Source organism: Lathamus discolor, chromosome 6 (assembly GCF_037157495.1).
Source record: "Lathamus discolor isolate bLatDis1 chromosome 6, bLatDis1.hap1, whole genome shotgun sequence".
Classification (NCBI taxonomy): domain Eukaryota; kingdom Metazoa; phylum Chordata; class Aves; order Psittaciformes; family Psittacidae; genus Lathamus; species Lathamus discolor.
The window spans coordinates 53636429-53661175 of record NC_088889.1 but is presented as its reverse complement, the minus strand read 5'-3'; the positions used below and the strand labels follow the sequence as shown (position 1 = coordinate 53661175).

Below are 24747 nucleotides of genomic sequence, written 5' to 3'. Positions count from 1 at the left end.
CCGCCGGGAGGCGCTGCGGCAGCGGCGCTACCTCAGCGGCGGAGCTGGGCGTCCCCTCGGCTTCGGGCTCGGTGTGGAGCTTTTGAAGACACTCCTGCCCCAGCCCCGGCGGGCGAGCCCTGATGAAGGTTAGACACCCTCTGCGTGTCAGGCCTCTCTCTTCATTGCTGGCTGCGACGTGTTTCACCTGTCCCCCTGGCACCAACATGCCTACGTGGAGGTGGCCTGAGCTGCAGGAGGTGATAGAGCAGGGACCGGGGGAAGCACACCAGCTCCCCAGAAGCCCATCAGGGTTTCCTGCCTTCTCAGTCCACTTGGAATCCGTGGGAAGCAAGTGCTCCAGTAAGTGTTGCCTGGGCCTGTGTCCTGTGAGGGGCTTGAGTTCCTGGTATACAACCCCTTCTCTCAGATTTAGGACTACCAAAGCTTTCAGGGCTGGCTGCTCTGTTGCTTTTTACAGAATTTCAGCATTTGAGACTTGGGATCCTCCAGGAGGCACTTTTTAACATGAGTAACAGTAAGGGCCTCGGCCAACAGGCACCACAGTCCCTGGTGTCACTAACATAAGGCAGCAAATTGAGTAGTTGGACAAACTAGAACACAGTAAACATAGTTCTGCAAACTTGCATCTTCTACAAGTCTGATGTCACCAACACCAAAAACATTCTGTTTTTGTGGAAGGGTGTGTGTGCTTGACTATTAATAACAAGTTATTTTGAGGGCTTTGGATAACTTTCCTGTGTAGTGAAGTAACTTATGACTGACTTAACTGTGGCTTGAATCGATTTGTCATGGGTTTTTGCACCAATTAGTTAACAGTTTCTATTCGAAGAGAAAAAGAGGGTGCTTTGATCTGGAGTGCTGGTTTGCGGTTTTTGTTTTTTTCTTTTTTTGTTTGTTTTTTTTCTTCTAACCCAAAATAGAAAAGAACTAGTAAGAGCTATGTTGAGTTCATGGTTGATACTGGTACTTGAACAAGAATGCTGTGGGAAGATAAGGTGCTAAATAAAGTTAAACAGAAACAACCCTGCTAATTGCAGTTCCATTCAAATGTCAGGCTGCACATACATTTGGGGAACTGGGCAAGATCCTTCAGTAGTGTAAACAAGCAAGACTGTGGGCCCTTGTAAACTACTTATTTACACCTGTGAAGGACCTGGCTCCTTCATTAGGAATACAAAACCAGAACTGTTAAAAAGAGAATTTGCAAAACTTGTTTCTAAACCAGCAACATAGAAACTAGGCTTTTTCCCCCCTCCACCAGAGGAAGAATAAGCTAGCTTAGTAAAACCAGCATTTCTAAGGGAACTTTTCCTGCATCTGTTCAAAATAGAGTCAGGTTTCTCTATTTCAAGAAATTGTTATTTCTTGAAATAAGCCTGCAAGAAAAATGGCTAATAGAAGAAAGAATGTCATTGCTACCCTTGAAGGCTCCCTGTTTTGAGGACTAGTCTGATAAAGTCTTGATATCAAAGTTAACAAATGTGTTTCTTTATGTAAGTGTTCCACTTTGTTTTAAAGACCAACATCTTGTCTGGATTATATAGGACCTTATTCTGAAGCCAGTTGCAAAACGCAATTTACAGACTTCAGCAGAACAAGAGGATGGATATTCATATGTACATTATGTTGTTCTTCAAAAACTGTTTTCAGAGGCTTTAAAAAAAATATTGTGGCATTATGTTGTTATTTATCCATTGATTAACAGAGACCAGAAACCCCAATATATCTGAGCCTCATAAAATTAAAATTTTGCAGTACTTATGCAATTTCCTTCCAAAACAAAACTTAAAGAGGTGTTAGGTACTTAAATAGCTAACCAGGGAAGAAAATTGTTAAGTATTAAATTTGATTCTCAATGTTCAATGAGAAACTGTTCCAAGAAATCCAAATTTCTTTCAATAATTTTCTCACTGCAAATAAATTCTCAAATCTATTCCATAGTCTAATATATTGAACTGTTTTTCAGGTCAGAAATATTTTCGTAATTTTTTGGTTTGGACCTCTAACGTTGGCTAAATCTTTCAAAGAATCATCACGAATATAGGAATTTTAAAATTGCTTTTTTAATTTGTTACTGATGGATGATGACATTTATTTTATGTAAGAAAAATAATTTTGTTAGAGGATTCCCAGCTAGTTCATGTTAATGAATACTAAAACATATGTCTGGCACAGGTGAAGGCAAGAGCATACCTAAGTGTCAAACACATGGCTACTTAGTGATGAGAATCCAGGGAATAATTATCTTTAATATATACTTTATTATATACTAAGTTATCAAAACTGTATAATAATTTTAAACATTTTCAAGATGAATACAGCATAGTAATGGCAGTTTTTCCCTTCATAAGTAGCCATGTCTTCATATTAATCATGTTCATTTTACAAACAACAGAATTATTTAAATCAAAGAATAGAAAAAAACCCCAGAGATTACAGTGTATACATGGAAGAGCTACAAATGGGAAAAGGAGGAAGATGAGTGTTAAAATATGTTTATGGAGCCATGTAGCCAGGCTTTGACAATGAAGGGAAGTAGGAAAATATGTTGGATAAATAGTATATAGGTTTAAAATATTAAGATGGAACTACTACACTGAATTGTTTCTTAGGACAATAATAATTTGGTCTATTTTGAGTACATACAGAACTGTAGCAAAATTGGTAACAACAATGATATTTGTTATTTCACAGTTTAAAAGTGCTGTTTTAAATTTTTATGTCTTTAAGAGGATTTTGATTCTAGAAATGAGATGTCATAAGTCACTAAAGTATAACGGTAACATGCCAACAAAACTGATGGTAAAACTCCCAATTCTAGTAATTTAATCAGAGCTGGACTAGTAAAGCATTTCTGCCATTGGGGTCTAGTAGATCAGAAATGTTTGTACCATTTTGGAGCTGTGTTTCTCTTATCTGGTACCAAATTATGACCAATATTATGCATGCATTGTCAGATATGCTCGTTATGTGCTGTATTTTATATGCCTGCTATAGTTTCATGTAAGATCATGCTGCTAAACCACCCCTGAATGTTTACAAGCTGGAATTACTGCAGACAGTTATAAAGAGACACCTTGATCTTACATGTGATTTACTTCCCTGTGGAAGCTAGGACTCAAACAAACAGTAAGTATCTGAGTGTTCTCTGTCTTCTGAAGGCCTTTAACACTTACATTACAGTTACAGGTTGCAGGAGTTCTCCACTGGCATGGAAATCAACTTGTTTGCTGTTTGCTTTGGGGGATGGTTTTTGTTTGTTTTGTTTTTTAAAATGCCACTTTCCACTTCTGCCCAGCTATAGTAGGCAACATGTTCAAGAACTTTTTTCAAGGAGGGGTTAGAAAGAGTTGTTTTGTCTTGATTTTTTTATTATTTTTCTTGAATTAGAGCAAATATTTTGTTGCATTCCATTTACTGGAGAGTCCACAGTTTAATCAAATCAGTAGTTCATTTTAAAAATACAGCCAGTGATAAAAGTAAATGCAATTCAGTCATGAACTGAGAATAAAGTCCCAGATTTTTTATACGTATTCACATAGCAGTAACTGTATGACAATATTTTTTTTAAATAGTCACAATCAATTCAAAAGTCCTATTCACAGGGGCATGTTATTACATTAAAAATATTCCTATTAAAAGCTGCAGATCAATAAGCTGCAAAGCAACTGAATAACTCGACCTCAGACACAAAGAAAAGCTTGAAAACACAATAACATGTTGAACAAATAAACCTCAGCCTTATGGTTCAAAACAGAGACAAGGAAAGTAGAAAGAGATTTTTTTTTATTTTTGCTTTATTTTTAAATCCTGGGAAGACCATGGCTTAGCCATTTCAGTGGCAAGGCAGGGAGATACATATCATCAAATTGCAATTAAGAACAGTTTTCTGAGTACCTACAGATATTTTTCACTGGACACCTTGGTAATCTTATTTTCCATTCTTTAGCTGATCACAATCTGTTAATAAACAACAGTTATGCTTTTATGCCAGCATAACTTTAGGTTTTAAATTTAAGCAAAATCTTTGTTCCCAGCTCTTGAATACGTTTATGCTTCCTTTGTATAAATCCAGCAGATTTACCCTGATAACAGACCTTGCTAGTCAAAACTTAGCACACCAGTAGAAATTCCAGATATGGAGAGTGCAATGTACTTGAAATTATAGTATGCCCCAAAAGCCTGACCATTAAGGTAGAATACTTATAATGTGCAGTAATAACTTTGCCCTTCTCCGATAGTGCCTTGTGGTCCTATAGCTGTATGGCTAGGGAGAATCCTCAGGTTAGTTCTGCTCACCTTTTCCTTCAGGTGAATTTGTTCCAGCTTCCTTGATCAGGAAGATCCACAGTTGCTGTGTCATTGCTCTACCCACAGTTTAGGCATCTATTAACTATTGCTGTTTAGGCTTTCTCTGAGTCAACAAAAGCAGTAGCACCATCAAGAATTTCCGGGGTAAGAAAGTCTAGAGAAAGCGACACCTTTGACACACATTCAAAAAGCACAACAGTACAGTGCTAACTAACTGGGACAACTGCTGCATAGAAAGACACAGGAGATGTTCATCCTTCAGAATTAAAGATTACAGCAGCCTAGTTGACAGGCAAAATATGTCCCAGACCATACACTCAAATTATTTCCTGAAAACTGGACAATATAGCTGTATCTCTCCTGAAATGCATCTGAAGTGTCTATCTGCAGATAGAAAAGGACAAACAAAACTTGGACAAACAGGAAGAAACCCATGTTCTTCCTCTTGAAATATATTAACACTGCAGGAGCAACCTAACAATTCAGAAACTGATCAGTCGTGAAGTCAGAGACCACATTAATGAAATCACTTCACAAAAAAGACTAATCACTGTCAAAAAAAGACAAACTTTTAAAACGTGTTTATGCAATCTGCTGTTCTATCAGTCTCTTTCAAGACAAATGGGACAGACAGAAAACAGCAGATAACTTTCTATTCAGAAAGTTCAAACTGGCTTTTAATTTTCACCCCTTTCTGTTGGTTGGGTTATTTTTAACTGTGGATGCAGTAAGTTTAGGAATCTAGTTAGCAGAGAGCAGCAACATTGCAGAAGATAGTGTTAATCAGGATTGTCAGCTGCTGGACTGGATAACCTCCAAACTCCAGATATCTGGTGCGTACCACTGTCTGTTTGAATGCTGTCTTACTGCATGCCTATATCTACATTTATAATATTTTTTTACATTGTTTCATAGGTTTTTAAACAATATCAGTGCTGTTCTGAGTGAATGCTATGCTCTACCAATGCTCAGGTTTTAAGTCCTGAAGTTTCAATAAAGGTTCTGAGCATATATTTAGAGTTTTGGCACACAAACTATTTTTTATTGTTTTGTTTTCATGTGGTTAGTGGTCCAAAATGAAGTCCGTAGGATTAGCCCTGCTATTTAGAACAATATTTCTATTCTTTGTCTTCAACAACAAAAAAAAAAATAGTTCAAAAAATTAATAACTCTTCCAGGTAAGACTGAGCATGTATCTGCAACAATACTTGGTAGACTCAGTTTTTCTTGTTAATGAACATTTATTTATATGAAATGCCAGTACCAGCCAATTGGAATTTTGGTTTATGTCAATAAATATAAATTTCTTTTTTTTTCCACAATCAGTGTTAGCCTCTTCTATTTGCTTTTGCTGCTGCTTGACAAAAAGCTTCCAAGTATAAGTGATTCTGAAGAATTCAGGTACTAAAAATTTACTTCTTTACCAACAGGACCTCAGGGCAGAGTCCTTGAAGGGCTCACTAGCAGTTAGGATGAAAAAAACAGAGCTAGAAGCTAACTGCCTTGGTGATTCACATGTTGTAAACATTCCTCTTAACACTTTTCTCCTGCTCCCAAACTACTTGCAAATCTTGAATAAATTGTCAGTAGGAAAAATAAAAATCTGAAACTTCTTAAAGCATGGTAAAACTAAGAGGGGATACCTTTATGAAATCTTGGCCAGACACACTGGTACACACATGCATATGTATTCTCTGCAGTCTGTTTCAGCAGCTGCCTGTAGTGTCCTATCCTCCCCAGTTCTTTGATGTGGTTAATCATTCAGCAATTTTCATAATTGAAAAAGCATTCTTTTCTAAGTATCACTCCTAAATAGAAAACTAAAGAGGCTGACAAAACACTGCAACATTCATTTTCATCATTAAGGCAGATGTGGTATATTTTAATCTCAGAAGTATGTTAGTTTCAACAGGCATGTGATTACTCATGTAATGCCATACAGGATACAGTATGGACATTCTTGCACATGCAGAGGTATTTGAGGTCAGAGTGACTAATGGCATTCTTCAAATGGAAAGACTGTTCCATCATCTTCTTGCAAGAAAAGAAAATTCTCCTCCTTGCATTAATTACAAATCCTCTCTTGGTTAGACTAAAATCAGTATCAAACAACACTGCTGAATAAGCTCCAAATAAATTAACTGAACCTCTGAAATGCCCCCCAAATTTTTGTTCCATACTTACAGAAGGGACTGTGCTTAATAAAAGGATGTTGTGGTATTTCAGGAAGGGTTTCACTCTTAGCAGCTGAGAAAGAAATCACTAGTTATCACTAAATCTCTTCCTGGTCAAGGAACACTTCCTGCCTGTGACCGTGTTAATCTGTAACATACAACATCCTACTTCACACGTATGGAATGACATGGATAGATAATCATTCTTCAGTATGGTCCACTTGGCAATCCACTTTTGATGTCAGGAATCATCAGTCTACCAGTTAAGCTTAATTGTGGTTGAGTGTGTCTTTTAATTACAGGTAGTTACTACAAAACCAGTGGGAGGTTATACACATGCAATGCAAGGAATAGAATGCTAACTCTGGCAGAAATTAAAAGTTTTCGAACAATAATTCAGCAAAGAGCTTTCTAATGTCCCAAGCCCTCAAAAAAACCCATTAAAGAATAGTAGAAAAGGTACTAGCAATGTCTCTTCCACTGCCACTACACTTTTTCTCAGCAAGTAACCTCTCAATGTAAACAAATTGGAAACTATAAAATGCAGTGGATAGACCACAACAGTCAGTTCTGAGAAACTGGACTTTCAGGTTGTTTCACAAAATAAGAGTTTTCATTTCACTAGTACCATTATAACAGGTAAAGCTAAACAATGCAACATAATTTAGTCTTGCAAAAATTCTTTAAACCTGTTCCGTAATTGGGATTGAAGGCCAAATTCTAGTCTCATCCCTGACCTTTTGCTAATTGGGTTAATTGCAGTTCTTTTCTTTGTGTCCTCATCTTCAGTGTTTCAGAAGCCCAGTCAGTTATATTAGCAGGATTTCACATTTTACAGTAGCTACACTAAAGCTAAAACTTGCTGATTTGTGCTCAGCAGAGCCCAAAAATCTTGTGTGTGAAGAACACCAACACTTCTTCTGTACTATAGTATAGTACATTCAGTGAGACCTGGACAGGCTGGAGAGTTGGGCGGGGAGAAACTTGATGAAATTTAACAAGGGCAAGTGTAGAGTCTTGCATCTGGGGAAGAACAACCCCATGTACCAGTACAGGTTGGGGGTTGACCTGCTGGAAAGTAGCGAAGGGGAAAGGGACCTGGGGGTCCTGGTGGATAGGAGGATGACCATGAGCCAGCAATGTGCTCTTGCGGCCAAGAAGGCAAATGGCATCTTAGGGTGCATTAGAAAGGAGGTGGTTAGTAGGTCAAGAGAGGTTCTCCTCCCCCTCTACTCAGCCTTGGTGAGGCCGCATCTGGAATATTGCGTCCAGTTCTGGGCCCCTCTGTTCAAGAAGGACAGGGAATTGCTTGAAGGAGTCTAGCGCAGAGCCACAAAGATGATTAAGGGAGTGGAACATCTCCCTTATGAGGAGAGGCTGAGGGAGCTGGGTCTCTTTAGCTTGGAGAAGAGGAGACTGAGGGGTGACCTCATCAATGTTTACAAATATGTAAAGGGTGGGTGTCAGGATGATGGAGCTAGGCTTTTTTCAGTGATATCCAGTGACAGGACAAGGGGCAATGGGTGTAAACTGGAGCATAGGAAGTTCCACGTTAACATCAGGAAGAACTTCTTTACTGTAAGAGTGACAGAGCACTGGAACAGGTTGCCCAGGGGGGTTGTGGAGTCTCCTACACTGGAGATATTCAAGGCCCGCCTGGACAAGTTCCTGTGTGATGTACTGTAGGTTACCCTGCTCTTGTGGGGGGGTTGGACTAGATGATCTTTTGAGGTCCCTTCCAACCCCTGGGATTCTGTGATTCTGTGATTCTGTATTGCAGAAGTGTAAAAACATTAGAGTACCTTTGGCACTCTGTGATTGCTAATTACAAATCCAGTGATTCAAGTGCTAGCATAACTACTTTTTGGAAAGCACTTGCATGCATGGTGAGGCACTAACATTTTTTAATGGGGCTATTAAAGTTCTATTAAAATTTTAAGTAAGTTCAGGGCTCTGCTAAAGTACCATTCAATGAGAAAATAAGCTTACTGATTTCAGAATCTCTGCACCACATCCAAACCCTATTTTTAGGCACTTTGAAAAGATAATAACTTTATTTACTTTGTGGTTGTCAGAAGAGCAACACAACATAAACTTACTGCTAAATTACAAGTCTCTTGAAAGCAGATGTGCTAACCACACTAATTCAATGAAGAGGAAGTTATACCCCACCAGGTGAAAAATAATTGCTTTTTCTTGACAAAGTCTATGAGGTAGTTAGTTAATTCATATTTCCCATTGTTTCAGACTCATTATAGGTATAAATACATAAGTTATAAATGTGTAACTCATTATAAAAAAAAAAAAAGGCAGTTCGTTTGACCTGCAAAGTTTTTTTCGCTTTTCTTTAAAAGACACCTAGTACTTCAAAATAACATTTGCCAATGTTTTTGTATTTTCTATTCCTGGAGGTCCCTCTAGTGGCTAAAGTATCGAGTTTGTCTGGTCTGGCTGAACAGGCTGCAGGTGTTTTGCATTTTGGTTTGGGTTTGTTGTTTTTTTTCTTCAGATATTTTTCATAAGAGACACAAATAATTTCTTAACATTTATAATCCCTCCTTCTAAATAAACTGAGAAATAAAAATTATTTTTAACATTAAGAAAAAGGAAAAGTAATTGTTACTCTAAGAACAAGGAAACTATTTCATACAGTTAGAAAATTATGTTACTGCTTACAAGCCTGCTCAACTTTGCCATTCAACCACAGTCACAGCTGGTTTTGAGGTATTTTGCCTTTTACAGGTCTGTTTTAAGACAAGGAAAAGTAATACCTTATTATCAGAATGTTCTCTGACACAGTAAATCTTTTACTTGTGAAGCCTGTCTTGCTCAGGTATGAAGATTGAATATTCTGATGTGTAAACCTTTTTAGGATACATACATTTTTAAAGAGAACTGTCTGAGAAATCTGTTCCAGTGCCTCAAACCCCTCTCACAGTAAAGAATTTCTTCCTTATAGCTAATCTAAATCTACCCTCTCAGTTTAAAGCCATTCCCCCTTGTCCTATCACTACATGCCCTTGTAAAAAGCCCCTCACTAGTTTTTTTGTAGGCCCTCTTTAGGTTTTGGAAGACTGTTACAAGCTCTCTCCAGAGCTCTCTCCAGGCTGAATAAGCCCAGCTCTCTCAGCCTGTCTTCATAGGAGAGATGCTGTAGCCCTCTGATTATCTTTGTGGCTTTCCTCTGGACTTGCTCCAACAATAATCTAAGAAAATATTTGAAAGAGAACAGCAGAGTATTTGACATTTACCATTACAAGGAATGATACATGAAATTAAGCCCTAATAAACTTAGTTTGATGGGTAGCTGTCAACGCGAGAAAAAAACCCACAAAACCCACAACCAAAACAAAACAAACAACAACAACAACAAAAATAACAAAGAAGTAGGCTGGGCTTTTACTTGATCCATTATCCAGATTTGCAAAATAAATAAGAAGAAGTTATCAGACAGCAGCAAATTCCTGTAAGCATATTGAAGTCAAGAAAGTATTTTCAGTCCTCCATCAAAGAGGAAAGTTCCAATCAGACTTGAATGACTAGAGCTCAGCTCTCAGTTCTCCCACAGACTTCCTGTATAATCTCTGGTGTGTCATTGTTCTTATTTGTGCCTCAGGTTCTTTATTTGTAAATGGGATAATAGCCCTGTCCTCCTTTGTGGCTGTAATACTAAATGTGGTTGCATGTTAAGTATCCAGATTTGCTGCGGAAGAAAAGAAACAAGGTTAGTCAGTATAAAGGTAGGGATGCCTTGGAACATCTTACAAAATTATGGTGTGCAGACAGATCTAGTAACACTGGGATTTTAAATCAAGACACTGTTTTTTGAATGGAAACACAAACTTCAGTGAATGCTTTAACTGCTGCTGATACTATAGAGATTCTTCCTTTTTATTGCATTTGCCATTGCTGTGAAACTTCACCATGTGAACAAACACAGAAATGGACGTATCAGCCACATAGTAACAGACTTAATTGTCACCAGTAACACTGATCTTCTAAGTTACAGGCCAACCACTGTACAAAGGAAAAACAAATGCAGCCCATCAGCACATCAATGGCTGCGGTTAATAATTGAAGGGGAAGCAATGGGAATCTGTTGAGGATTGAGCAGCTCAGGCCCCCCAGCATAAGAAGGATGTGGACCTGTTAGAACAAATCTAGAGAAGGGCCACAAAGATAATCAGCGGGCTGGAGAGCCTCTTTTATGAAGACAGGCTGAGAGATCTGGGCTTGTTCAGCCTGCAGAAGAGAAGGGTCTGGGAGACCTTATAGCAGCCTTCCAGTACCTAAAGGGGGGCCCTGTAGGAAGTCTGGAGAGGGGCATTTTACAAGGGCACATAGTGAAAGAACAAGGGGTTATGGCTGTAAACTGAAAGGTGGCAGATTTAGATTGGGTATTGAGAAGCAGTTCTTTACTGTGAGGATGATGAGGCACTGGAACAGGTTACTGAGAGAAGCTGTGGCTGCTCCATTCCTGGAAATGTTCAAGGCCAGGCTGGATGGGGCTGTGAGAAACCTGATCTAGTGGAAGGTGTCCTTGCCCATGACAGGCGAGTAGAACTTGATGATCTTTAGGTCCAACCTGAACCATTCTATGATTCTATGAAATGTTATAAGACACAGTTCAACTAAATGAACATTCAAATGAAAAATTCACCTTAGGAGGCCAAGGAATGTAAGTCATTGCACATACACAGCCTGAACAAGGCAGTGGGAAGAGCTGAATAAAGTGTTATGAATTTGCAGTATAGCAGGTGCATTCAGCAGTTTACAAAACTTATAATCTCAGGCACCTGTAAGATAGTAATCAATTATGAATCTTCATACTCAAGCATTATTTCCCTCTTAGCAGATTGACATGAAGCCTGGAAAGCTGCCCAGAAGGGAGACAGATGCACAAGTGTGAAGAATGGTCAGAACAGCCAGCAAGCCCCATTAGAACTCCCCAGAAAAGGTAATGAAACTGTCCAGGAAATTGGTTCATAATAAACACATCTGCTTCTGAGCAGAGGGAGAACATGAAGAAAGGGGGGAAAGATAAATAAAAGTTTGCCTGACAGAATACTGCTGTTTAAATAGCACTTAGATAAAAATATTTACAGGATTTCAACAGAGAAGACATAAGTATAGTCTAGGAGGGACTGAGTCTCACTCAGGGTCTGGTAAATGAAGTGTTTGGTTTCAGACCCAGTATTACTCCTTAATTGTGGATTAAACTAAGCAAACCACTCAGTTCTACTTTAGAGAAGAACTGCTTGGGCAATGACTTTCACAGTCTCAGCACCTAATGCTTTCTGTCAAATGAGTAGTCAAACCTGGACAAAAATAGCCAGTGCCTTCAACACCATACGTTACAATCTGGTTCAGCTTTCAGAGAACATTTCTTGATTAAGGTTCTGCTTAGTTTCAGGGGTTTATACTTCAAGTATCTATCACTGTTGTAACAAAGATGAAAGATAAAGGACTTTTTATTACTCATATGTAATGGAATTTAACACAATTGTACTCCTAGAAGTAAAAGCATTAATAGAAACATGGATAGTTTAAAAAAATGTGGCATATTAACATATAAAGGAAATTTTAAAGCAATCCAGAATGATTACATGGGTCATCAAAAGAGAAACAAAATCTGCTGTTCTCTTGAACAGATAGAATTTAGGTATCAAACTGTTTTATGTCAGTTTATATTGTAATCAAAGTGATACATCAGAGATACATTTTTCTAAAGGTTTTACAATAAAAAGTATAGAGGAATCCAGACTTGCAGAAGAAAGGAGAATTTAAAGCCTATAAAAATGGCAAAATCTGTCTTGAGGACACTGAATATTTATGACATACATCAACTTATGCCAAAAAAACCAAAGCCCCAATACAAACATATAGAAATCATGCCACTTATTTTGATAGTGAAGGACAAAAATTTTTTAAGAATCACATTAATATGATCATAAGAAAGTTAAAAAGCTTGAGCATATATTTGGCTTCTTCAAAGTAGCTTTGATTTAGAGCAATCAACTGAGATGCAATAATTCATACCAAATGAGGTCTGTTATGTATCAAGAAAGCCCCATATGCAAGTTTCCTAAGGAAGCATGATAATGCAACATTTGTGTTCTAAATACAGAATAAATCCTTTAAATGGATTCACTTTCAAGGTTCACATGCTATGCACCAAAATTTTAAGTTATCAGTGAAGACAACTGGACAGTGTTTGGAAACCTTAATCATTAAGAGAGCACTTAGACTGAACACACATGTGCTCTTGGAAATTTGTTAAAGATTTCTGTAGCTGGGGAAAACACGTGATTCTTCTCAAAGGGAGTGTAGGATTAGTTACCAATGCAGTTACTCAACTACCAAGTTATTGCAATAATTTGAAAAGTTAATTTAAAAAATACATTCACAGCTAAAGTATATTCCTGATTGTTGTCTGTTTCTGGTAACTCCATGCTTCACTACTGCTGCAGAGAAATACTTCTTATTTGCATCTTCATCTGTTGCACAGGGCTTATTTTCATCCCAGGGAAGAGCTATCAGTATCATTATACACTAGCAATGTTTACTTTTATTGTCATAGGACTGGTGTGCCGGGTAATCTGGTAACACCTTCCTCTCCCAACTAGAAAAAGGGAGCGGCAGCAAACAGTACTGGTAACAATAGCCACCTTCAGCACTGCAGATGGATGTGCATGCCTGTTGCAAAAGACAGCCAGCAGGTAGGATCACTAACTATACTATGTGTATTAAAAGATGCTTGTGATTCATCCAAGAAGAGATCATTACTTCAAATTTTTTTCCCCTTCATCATCTGTGAGTAATCAGCAGTGATATAAAACAGTAATTGCTAGTCTTTGTTCCTTTTGAATAATAAAGTATATGTAAAATTTCCAGATTTTCCGTATCAGGAATTTCACAAGCTTCTTGTTGCTGCCTTTTGTCTATATTCTTAATTGCTTTCTATAGTTTTTTTTTCTGTTCAGTACTTTGGTTTTCTTACCAAAGTAAGTAGTACCTTACTAAAGTAGTAAAGTACCTTACAAAGTAGTACCAAATAGTAGCTACGTTACTGCATTTGTCCCATTCTGCAATTCAACATCAACAATGTTCTACTGTTGGGCTCTCCACTGTTAAGACAACCTTTTAGCTTGCACTAGGAATAACAAGCTTCACAGACTCTTGTATCTAGAGTCTGTGGCTATATATATGGCTATGGTTTTGGCCTAATATAAGCAGACTGCATAACTGTTACAGTAAAGCAGTTGTCAACTATAAACCTGTTTCTGAAACAGCAACGTGCAGAGATAGATCCATGACTTCTGCACTCCTGCATTGTAAGGGTTCTACTCTGTTGGATTCTTCTGCCAGCCCCATGAGTTTAACACATGAGAATGCACGAATATAACTATATACTGTGCTACTCTGTGTTAGTTTTTCATGTGTTTACTGTCCACTCATCCTCAGCCCTTGAAGACAATTCCAAACAGTGTCTCAGGGCTTAGATGATGTCTTCAACTCTGTGTTGATTTTAATATTTGTTTTTCTAAACTTTTAGTGTAATTTTTATTTTACAAGATTGCATTGAGAACAACAGGTTATCTGAATATTAGGTGACAGAGTTAAGGCAGAAAAAGCCCTTTTTATTTGAGGTTTTCTGATAAAAGACAGTTAACTACCTCTAAAGACTCTACATTCAGAAAATGCCACAGGGGACAGACAGAAATGCTGTTGAGTCAGAGTCTGGCTAATTTTATTAACTCTTCATCTGGGAAAGCAGCTTCTCCTAGTGAGTTAAAAAACTAAAATCAAGAAAGGTAAAAGTCATCCTTGTCTTTGGTATATAATGCTCTTTGTTCTAATGGATAGCTCAAGAGAACTGCTCATGTAAATAAAACTAGGTACATACATTCTCAAGGCACTAGGTCTATTACCTTCAAAATAGGCTTTTTAAGACCTTCTTAGAAGTAAACTGAATGTCTGCTAATTATTTCACCTTGGATTAATATGTACCCCTCTTCACTTTCACATTTAATATTATTTATCATTTTACACTACCTATGCTTGACTGTGTGGCTAGTGTAATACTAAGTCATCCCAATAAGTTGTGGTACACTAGAGCACTACATAACTTGTCCCATCATGTATTTGATATGTGTAGCTACATTGCTACTACAGTAAAGCAGGACCTTGTGATAATGGAAGCAGTGGGATCTGTTTTGGGTTTTTTCCCTCTTATCACAGCACCTTAGATCTATAAGTATTGTATCCCACACCACCCCCAATATTGTATTATACACAGTAGAAAGGGGGGGGGGGGGGGGGGGGGAGGGAGGTAGTGTTTGTTCTGTAATTGCTCTTTTCAGGACCAAATTTTGCTGGGTGAGGTAGAAGGCAGCGTAACACAGCTCAGAAAGGCTTTGAATGTCTATAAACATCAAGTGAAGGAAGACATCTGTTATTCTATTTATCTCCTACAGCATGTTAAGCTCTACCAAGCACAGAATTGACCACCTCTGAAGATTTACCTCCTCTTTATAACTGGTTATTGCCATGAGTACACCTGCCAACAGAACTGTTAAGACACAGGGAAAGCATGTGCATATGGGGAAGCAACAGATGCTTTTAGTTCAGTGAATTTGACAGCCTTGGAATATCTGTGCCAGCACATGCCTGTTGTCTGTCTACAAGCAGAGATGATCTTGAGTATCCCAAACATATATGTGAGGTACCTCTTTCTCCTACATACTAAAGCAGTCCTTAACAACTTCAGGTCAACCATTTTCATCTATATGTATGTCTCGTTCAGACACTTTCTTCTGTGCCCTGTATTTTTATAATATCCTTATTTATTTGGACCTGATCTGAACCTATCTGATATATAACCCAAGGAAGAGTGCCAAAGGGCAAATTGGCTATGATTTGCTGCAACTGTGGGTTAAAAATCAATACTATACAGAAGAAAAAAGAAAGGCCAGGCTTCCTAGCAGTGGGCGACAAGCATATATTTAAAATCTAGGGTTGGCAGGCCTTGCTATATGCAAGATGCTACATCCATATTTATGAAAAATAATTAAAATACACATTATAATGCATTCAGTGGGTTCAATTTCTAAATGTGCAACACAGCCCAGTGACCACAGGGGTGCTTGAGCATGAGGCTTCCTGAAATTCACCACCACATCCAAACGCAACACAAATTTTGTAGTTATTTTAAAAAGGTAGAGATTCATGTCTTATCAAGGGAAAAAAAAATTTAGAACCGCTGACGAACAATTTTGCCATTACCATTTTTGCACAACGCAGTAAGTTCAAAATTGTCTCCACAGCTTTGTTATATTTAAGAAACAAAACAGACTACAATATTTTCCTAAGGTTTGGAATTCTCAAAGTACACTGTGTATATGGTTTATGCAAGAGAGTCTTGATTTTGAATACACTTCCCTTTTCAGCTCTCAAAATTTGCCTAAAGCACCGAACAAGCTCTTACAAACAGGAGATGATGAAAGGAGTCCCACAAGGAAACACAGTGAAGGTTTCCCCTCCAACCCCCATAAAAATTGCTCTGTTCCATAAAAAATGTGTGGCTACAGACATGAAATTGAAAGGAAAAAAAATCCTGTACACATGACAAGCTTGGAAATAGGTAAAGATTATTTTAACACAACTTGTGGAATTTGTAAAGATTGGTACTCAACACTAGGGGCTAAATTTGTGAAGTCAGCTGTTGGCATGAAGGGAAACATTTGTGAACTTTTTCAGGTTCTATAAGTATGGTATATTATCATCTTCACAAATGAAAAGTACTAGCTGATCTCAGCAAAACCACATTGAATTATTTCAAGCCTTTCCAGTTCCCAAGCACTGGTCCTTTTTATTTTCTAATACTTCTGCTTGCAGTAGTGTTTATTGTGTCCTTTGGTTTCAATAGTACTCGTTCACCAGTGTCCACATAGAGTCCATATTCAACTAAAATGTTCAGGTATGGTTTTGTCTGCCTTACCTGAATATTGTCCTTCCTGAAGCACTTGTTTAGAATTGGAACTACTCCCACATTAGTCTTCTTTCAGCATGAACTACAGTTGTGGTTTCGCAATACATTATTTTTCAGGAGTTTGTGTGTCACACTGTATACCACATTAGTAAACCGATCCTGATGAAAAATGACCTGGTAAAAATGAGTTCAAGTGAACTCAGTCTGATTCACTGTGAGGTCACACAAAAATATTTGTTGGCACAGCTTCAAAGTGGCATGCTATGCTGTGGGAACAGAGCAGTGAAGGTCCAGGAGTATGTGAAGCTAGTGTCAGCCTCCCCCCACACCCTATACACAATGTGCTATGTAAGCACAGCCAATTCCTTAATTTTAATCAAGCAGTGTTGCTATGTGTTTTCTCTCTTCTGTTCCATCTGCACCTTCCATTGTTTACTTCCCTGATGTCTACATTTCCTTTTTATCAGCTCTCTACCTTCTCAGGTTTTCTCCCCAGAATAAATCCTCTTCTATGAAATTCACTGTTTGACATCCATATGCAAATTTCTGCAAACTCACTAAAAGCACATTATTCAAATAGCCTCTGATGCTCTTTACTGTGTAAAGCAAATGAAGATGGAAACAAAAAAGACAAAGAACCTATATTTGCATTAGCATTTTGCACATTCATTTGTTAAAGGCTTGGTGCTAAACCCAGCCAAACCAAAGCACAGTCCACTCTCCTAGAAAATAATAGGAAGACTCCTATGAATACTTGATTTGCCTTGCACCCTTGTGTCCTTCCTAGCAATTACAAGAAGGATCAGGCTCAAGAGGCATACCCTAGAAAGCCTACACTAGTTCAGCAACAAGGCTCTCCTCCCACACATCTTTTCATAGCTTGCTGTTGTTGATTAGGTTTCAAAATAATTTCTTCCTCCTCTGACATTTTGTTCTAATTATTGACTGTGCACAGATACAGTAAAGAGGAATTGCTTGAAATAACACCCTATATAACAACTGCTGTGCTAGCAAGGAAACTGATAACACTAATGTTTCTGAAATATTCTGGTGGGGCCAACTCACATAAATATATCTGGAAACTTAACTCAAACTTCTATTATACTAGGTCACTTCTATGCTTCATTTCTTTGCATGATTTTGCTTCAAGTTCCTGTCTAGCCCTGTGTCTGCAAACTCAAAGTCTCCAGTTAAGAAAAGCATTCCTAAGGTTGCTGTCCATATCAGCTAGCCTGCCTGTCTCTGTCCTAGTCAAACCATGGAGAAACTATCCCATAAGTTATTTGCTGTGTACTTGTTGCATCCCTCCAACTCTCATCTTTGACAGTAACGGCTTTTCTTATCCCTCTTGTCTGAACATGAGTGATGTGTAGTGTACTATAGTTCCAGTTGCACTTGTGACAATCATTTCTTTGTTTCCTTTTTTCTATTTCTTCAGGTCTCAAAGATTTATTTGCTACAGGCATGACAAAGCCTTGTGCAGGACAGCTGGTCATGATTTCTGATGGTGTATTTCATCATGCCTAGGTGAAATAATATGCTTTATTTAGCAATTCCTTGGCAATCATGGCAGATGGTTCTGCTTTGTCATTAGGCTGTGAAGCAGAAACATTTCATGCATCATCATGAGAATTTAAATGTACTAATTCCCAACAAACATTTTCCAAACCTGCAGCATAAATATAAGCAAGATAATGTATATAACTGCACATAGAGGTACATACGTCAGTCTTTCACACAGATATACATGCATTTATTTTTCCCTAATGAATATTTCCTTTTGTCTCACGTCATATAAACATATTTCCATGGCAGGTTCCTTTCCTGGATTCTAGTTAATGCCTTCTTATACCTCCCCTTTTCTGTTGCATCTGTTGTGGTTGAAATACTGTTTCTTCACACTTAAAGGTACTCATGAGTTAGAATCCAGCCACTTCATTTTTTTGAGGACATGCTGAAATCGAACATGAGTTTTGCAGTCCTTACTCTGCCCTTCACTTCTCTGGTTTTCTTTATTCTGATCCCCTGCACCTGCTTTGTTCTTCATATTCATTATGTTTTAATTCAAAACAGGAAAGAAAACATGGCAACTATTGAAAGCAAATAATTCCATTACACTGTTGCTGGCGATGGCCCAGTAAACTCACTGATGGAATTTTCCTTGAGTGAGTACTTGCACTAAAGTCAGCAGGAGCATTTCCATTAGTGAAGTTACATAAGCATATGTGTATCTTGAGGATCAGAGCTACGGATGCATATCCAGCTCTCAGGGTTGCAATAACATGTAGGTTAAGGTCAAGCTCTTTGGGTCAAAATTTACAGACTACACAATATACAGAATATACAACTGAGGACTTTGTACTGGTTGTTTTGCTTGCTCCCTAACCAATGGTATAAGGGTTTAATTCTTTCCAAGGAAGTATTTCTCTGAGTGTGGTTACTGTTGTATCCCTGGGAAGCCTGGTTACTGTTCTTCTCTTGAGCCCATTACTTCTTGTGCTAGCCACAAGTATAAATGGTCTTTCTCATCATCCTTTTGCAGTGGTAGGCTATTACATTCCGCTTTTCCCTTCCTGCAATCTTCTCTGCTTTTGATTACACAATTCTGATTTGCTCAAACTTTCCTTATCTTTTAGTACGAGGTTTCTGTCCTTGTTACTTCTCTTGTTCAAACCCTTCTCCAGCTGGTCCATAATTCCCTCGAAATCTCTCACCCAAAACCAGACAGAATAGTACAGCTAATGCTGAGTGACTTCCTGAAGGCTATCCTGCTTATACTGTCCTAGCAGCATTTTTCTTTTGTAACAACAGCATAATATTGCTCACTTACATTTGCTCTGCCTGTAACCCTTAGCTTCTTTCAACAGGACTGCAGTTTAGCCAGTGGTATGTCATTACGTGTCTTGGTAGCTAATTTTTCCTGCTCCAGTGAAGTCTGTTGTATGTTGCTGTTGCAGTTTCCCCCTTACTATTTACCTGCATCATTATTGTGAGCCCTCTCTTTTTCTGACCAACAGTTAAAGCTCACTTTTCATTAGGATTGGTAGTTTATCCTATCCTGCACCAGCAAGGGCACAGTAACTGGCACTGTCTTCTTTTGTTCCACATGAAAGCTTCCTTCAATGTTTATAAACCAATGGATTCGCTCCATCAGCCACTGTAGCTAAGGGTGGGCTTTGTGACTGATTTAACATCAGCAATACTGGGACTACTTTATTACTGCATTTAATCATTTCACCTACATATTCCAATGTACTCCTTGAGTGGGTGGAGGAATCTGCTAGTTGTTAAAAGCCAGGGTGTGTCCCTGATCAGCATACTAATATGAAGGAGATTTCTTACTGGTGCCAAGTCCTGAGAACTAATGATTACCATACGCCTACTCTCTTAATCGAACCATTACCCTTGAAGATAACAATTGAGGTCAAGCCATCCCTTGACTGCGCCCATTTTCACAATGTATGTTTGAAAGGCTTAGATTTGACCTCTCTTCCTTCCATTGATGCAGATTAATCCTGGTTAAAATCTAAAAGAAGGCTGAAGTGGACTGATGCCCTTGTCACTCATCTGGAGGTGCAACATCAGTTATTTCTTACCACACATGGAAGAGCTACACATTCACAGTGGGCTAAGTGGCAGCAACAATAGCTAGAAAGAGCCCATGGAAAGCTGGAGGAAACATGGAGAGAAGTAAGGGAAAAGGAGGCTGGGGAGAGAAGGCACAGCAGAGGAGCGAGGAAGAAGAGCCAGGAAGGAGAACAGTCCTGAAAGAGTTGTACATAGCTCTCAAAATGTTTCTTTGTAATTCTGAATAATTTTTCCTGGATAAATCCCTCAGGAAAGCATCCCTGCAGCAATCCACCTTGGAGTTTCCCTACAGCCATCACAATTGCTCCCCGGAAGTTATTATACCTCCCTGCCAGTTTTCTACATCCCAGAAATCTAGGATGTCCAAATACAAAGTTAGGACCATCCAAATAAAGGACTAAACAGTATTAGGACCTGCGAGCTCCAGTGCCACAAGCACTGCTTGTACAGTGGTACAATTCTAACAGCTCCCTATTTATGAGGTTAAAGAAATAATGATTCATGAGACTTGCTGACACCTGGAATGATTTAATCAGGCCATCCCTAATGCATATGACATTGACGCACATTTCCAGATGTAGGTGGAACTGGCAATTGGCTTTTCCTCATAATTATCTTAACTTGCTTTGCTAGTTAGAAATTAATTTCTAGGTTATACTTCAAACCTGGTAATCATTAGAGGTACATTCTCTCCATAGATGTTTGTAGTCAATGGGAACATCTAGGACAGAATTTGACCTACAAATTTAAATAAGTAACAGCAGCCTAGATAGAAAAATCTGTCCTTAAATCTGAACCAGAACTAAAATAAGATTGTTCAATATGTATATGTGTTTGTGTGTACACAAAATTTAAAATATGAATTCACATATTACAGCAGGCAAGATTTTTGTAGCTTCCCCCTTCCCCTTAAGTAGTTCTGCTTGCTTGTCTAATAGTCTTTTTATCAGACTGAAAACAATGGAATTCTTACAGATAATGGAGGGGAAAAAATATTTGGATTAAAAATAGGTTGTATGTTTTAAAAGTAGTTTAACAGAAGGTAGTATCTGGAAAGTGAGAAAATTGTGAAGTACTGGTCATTGGTTTTTCATCCAGCTGTATTTATAGCCTTTGTCTCTCTTTTGCTTTCCTCCCTACCTTTCCTCTCATCCAAAAAGTGCTTAGACCATGTTCCTCTTTCTGGCTATCTGCTTATTCTTTCCCAAGGCATGAACTTATTCCAGACCCTTGTAATTAAAATATACTCTGTTATGTTGCAGTGATGAAACTGACCACAGCTAAACTGACTGCAGTGGAATGTCATGACTTTGACCACAATGAGTTGACCCAATTACTGTGACCTAACACCCTTGCAGTCTACTGTAGTCTGAAGTCTCAAAGCAGTAGCCCCTGAAACCACCAGAGATTTACGTGAAAGCTGGAACCAAGCAGAACAAGACTGAATTAAAGTGGGAGAAAGGCACTCCAAAACCCTGTGATTATATTACATAGTTTGTTACTACCTGCTTACTTTGCTTGTTAGAGGACACTAGGCGAGATGCCCACATGCTTTTTAAAAATGGAAGTTTTAACAATCCAGGAGGAAATTACAGAGCCAATTATATCCTATTCTGAATATATATTCAAATATTAGGGATATAATGCAGTCTGTGTGCTGACTGATCAATATGTAGCAAAGCTCCACTGCAGTGCAAAGTGGTAGTAAGTTGGTGTGCAGTACTTGAACAGGTCCATTCAGTGTTCTGCAATTCTGCCTATGAGAGCAAGGAGTTACACTGCAATAGGTGATACAGCTATAAAGGAAAGTAAGGAAACATTTAATATGGTCAGCCTTTGTGCTTAGAACCACATCGGCAAATCTTATCTAGCAGGTTTTTTTCCCCTCAATGTTGCAACATTCATAGTGTAAGCAGCTTCTGGCTTTGTTTGGTTTTGGTTGTTGTGTTTTGGGTTTTTTTTTCCCTGCCTGCACTGTATCTATAAAGCAACCTCTAAAATCTTCTTCCCCACCCCTTTAAATACCAAAGCAATATTTCCTTGCTCTGTTAGCACCATTGGGTGGAACATTGCACTGACGTGGAAGATCTCACCTGTATGTTACTGCAATCATACTGTAAGTCACCATATTTGTTCCTTGGAAGTCAAACAAGAGGTAGAAGATAAAGCAAGAAAAACTGTCAGTGTCAAATCTGACTAAAACTGAAGCCAAACCAAAGCAAGCAAGCTACTTGGCATTGCTCATTGCCTTTGTCTGTAAAAGCTCCTGAAAGCTGCATGCAGAAACTTAGAAAATATCATTCCATAATTGTCCACAATCTCTTCTAGTGTACATTCTCAGCTCCATATAGGGATACATTATATTCCTACATGGATACAATTCAGAATCTTGCACAATTTTGGGGTTTGTTTTGCCATTCTGTCAGTATCGCTTTTCTACTCTTGATGCTGAAAGATGTCCTGGTTTGGAATATGAACACAAGACCAGCAGTAGAAGTTCATAACAAATTCAATTTAGCTCTGTATCCCATCACAGACAGCAGCTTGCAGGGATGCAGAAGTGGTATAAGAATGGGATGGAAAGATGAAATAATACTTCCCCCAAAATAAGCTCACAGTCTCTACTGTAATGATTCACTGCTTGATTAAAAGAAAAAAGTAGTGCCCTGTGCAGTGCTGGTTGCCAGATGCCTTCTCCACTTCCAGTTTTATAAAAAACTTGTGAACAAAGCTTCTGTTTCTGCATCTCATCTGTTTTTGTCTTCTTCACCTCATATTGGTTCTTCAATGGTAGTGAACAAAAGAAATCCTAAACTAAAAATCAAGTAACATGCTATTTCTGGGGAAAAAACAATATCCAAATGCAAGAATATTCCTGATAAATCTCAGCAGCTCAATGTCTTTATTCCAAAGCAGAAGTCATGGATAACCACATGATGAAATTTTGCAAGCTTAGGTCTAGAGCTAGACTTAAAATGAACCACTTGGGGCCTATCTATGAGGTCAAATTAACCATCAGATTACTTTGTAAATGGCTTCCTATTCCAAATTCATTGCCTGTGCCTAGATATAAATAAATGTGTACTATCCAGGGCAGTGATGAATGGTGACTAAATGGACTAAATGTACTCTGAAAATTCAGAATTGAATACTTTTTTCTGATCAAATCCTTTGTTCTGTCAGCGAGTCCCAGGAAGCAATTTGTGTGCTTCAGAATAGTCAAAATGTGTTGTTATAACTCTGTATTAACTCTTTTTTCCCCAGAATACTGTTCTCTGTGCTCTTAGGAGACAAAGCTACATCCTCAGTGGAAAAGAGGACTCAAAAAAGAGGTGGGCTTTGCTGTGACCACTGCTGTTGAAAATCCAAAAGAAGTTCTTTTAGGTAAGACTCTTAACTGAATTAGTCTCAGTGTTCAGAATAAACACTCAGTTTTCTCCAGAAGTGACTAGCATGACAGAAGTTTGGGGATGAATACAGAGGTGTGGGAAAGCTGTAGAGGAAACAAATTATGAGTGAGAGTCCATAACCACTTTTCACAGGTGGGTCAGAGAAAAAAAAGCAAAAAAGCAACTCCAAACAACTTTTTCATAGAAGACAAAGGGAAAAATAAAAAAAAAAAAAGGAAAAAGAAAAGAACAAAAGAGATAAGATCATAGAGGCAGCAGGTGGTGAAGCAGCAGGAGGTGAAGCAGCAGGATACAGGCTCCCAAGAGAGGGTTTGCTCCCTCTGCTGGAGCATCCTGATAGACCAGCAAAAAGACTTGCTTGTTTGACCCACTTTAAATCCACATCAAATCTCTTGGATTAGGAAATAAAGATTAAGGCAGTATTGATAACCATTGCTGGCTTACTATCACAAGGATCTGTTAAAGAATTAAGTACCTGAATATGCCAATGAAGGCAGAAGAGAGTTATTTCATTGCTTTCGTTTTGAAAAGAAACTAAATAAAGCATACAAGTTGAAACCTCTGTTTTCCAAATCATATCAGTTCAGTCAAACTGGAATATAGGAGAAGAAAGAAGAGCTTTTCCCTGTCTTATGTAATGTAGAAGCACAACTCTTGCTATATGACCTTTACTCTAGGACAGATTACTCACCATCATTCCTAAACCACATATAGAGAAAACCACCTGCCTTCTTGAACTGTATGTTCTTGTTGAGTACAGCTTGGCCTTAGATACTTTGGCTTATGAATAAATAGCGTATTCCTACAGCAGATGGGGAGTAAATTGCTTCAAAAGTATTTTCAGAGAAATACAATCTTACCACTTAGTTATTTAGTGTCCACATTGGACAATGCAAGTTGTAGTAGCATGATGCATAAACACACTAAGAAACCATGACTCAGACCTGTTCTTGTTTGCATAGCTTGTGGCTAAGGCTTCTCTTTCTTTCTTGTAGAATTAAGATCACCTTTGGGCTCTGAGACACCCCAAATGACTTTGGAGGGATTGAAGGAAGTTTCAACTCAGCTTTGTCTGCTAAATGAGAGTTGAGCCTTACCCCTTCATGCCTTTTCATAACTTATGTTACATAGCTTTGGTGCGGAATCTGCCTCTGCCTTTATATAAAGTTCAACATTTGGTCCAAACACGACCAATTTCAGCTGAGCCTTATAAGCATAATAGTAGAAGAATGAAATATTTGTCTGAAAAATCAGCTAGATGTAAATTAAT

General features: G+C 38.3%; 2 long non-coding RNA genes across 4 annotated transcripts in view; one reads left to right on the top strand and one right to left on the bottom strand.

Moving 5' to 3' along the window:
* Nucleotides 1–11: 11 nt before the first annotated feature.
* LOC136016109 (uncharacterized) lies at nucleotides 12–23948 on the top strand. Of its 2 annotated transcripts, none has more exons than XR_010613499.1 (3): nucleotides 12–342; nucleotides 11341–11445; nucleotides 23332–23948. It is a non-coding gene; the product is annotated as an uncharacterized LOC136016109 (long non-coding RNA). The 2 variants fall into 2 exon arrangements; XR_010613500.1 differs by lacking the exon at nucleotides 12–342 and adding an exon at nucleotides 5091–5147.
* The window catches only part of LOC136016108 (uncharacterized), a 31179-nt gene continuing 16296 nt past the window's right edge, over nucleotides 9865–24747 (bottom strand). Inside the window, exon 4 of one of the 2 annotated variants that reach the window (XR_010613497.1) lies at nucleotides 9865–10191. This is a non-coding gene — a long non-coding RNA (uncharacterized LOC136016108). Of the gene's footprint in view, nucleotides 10192–21460; nucleotides 21864–24747 lie in introns of those variants that run through there. The other variant, XR_010613498.1, reaches the window with a different exon arrangement.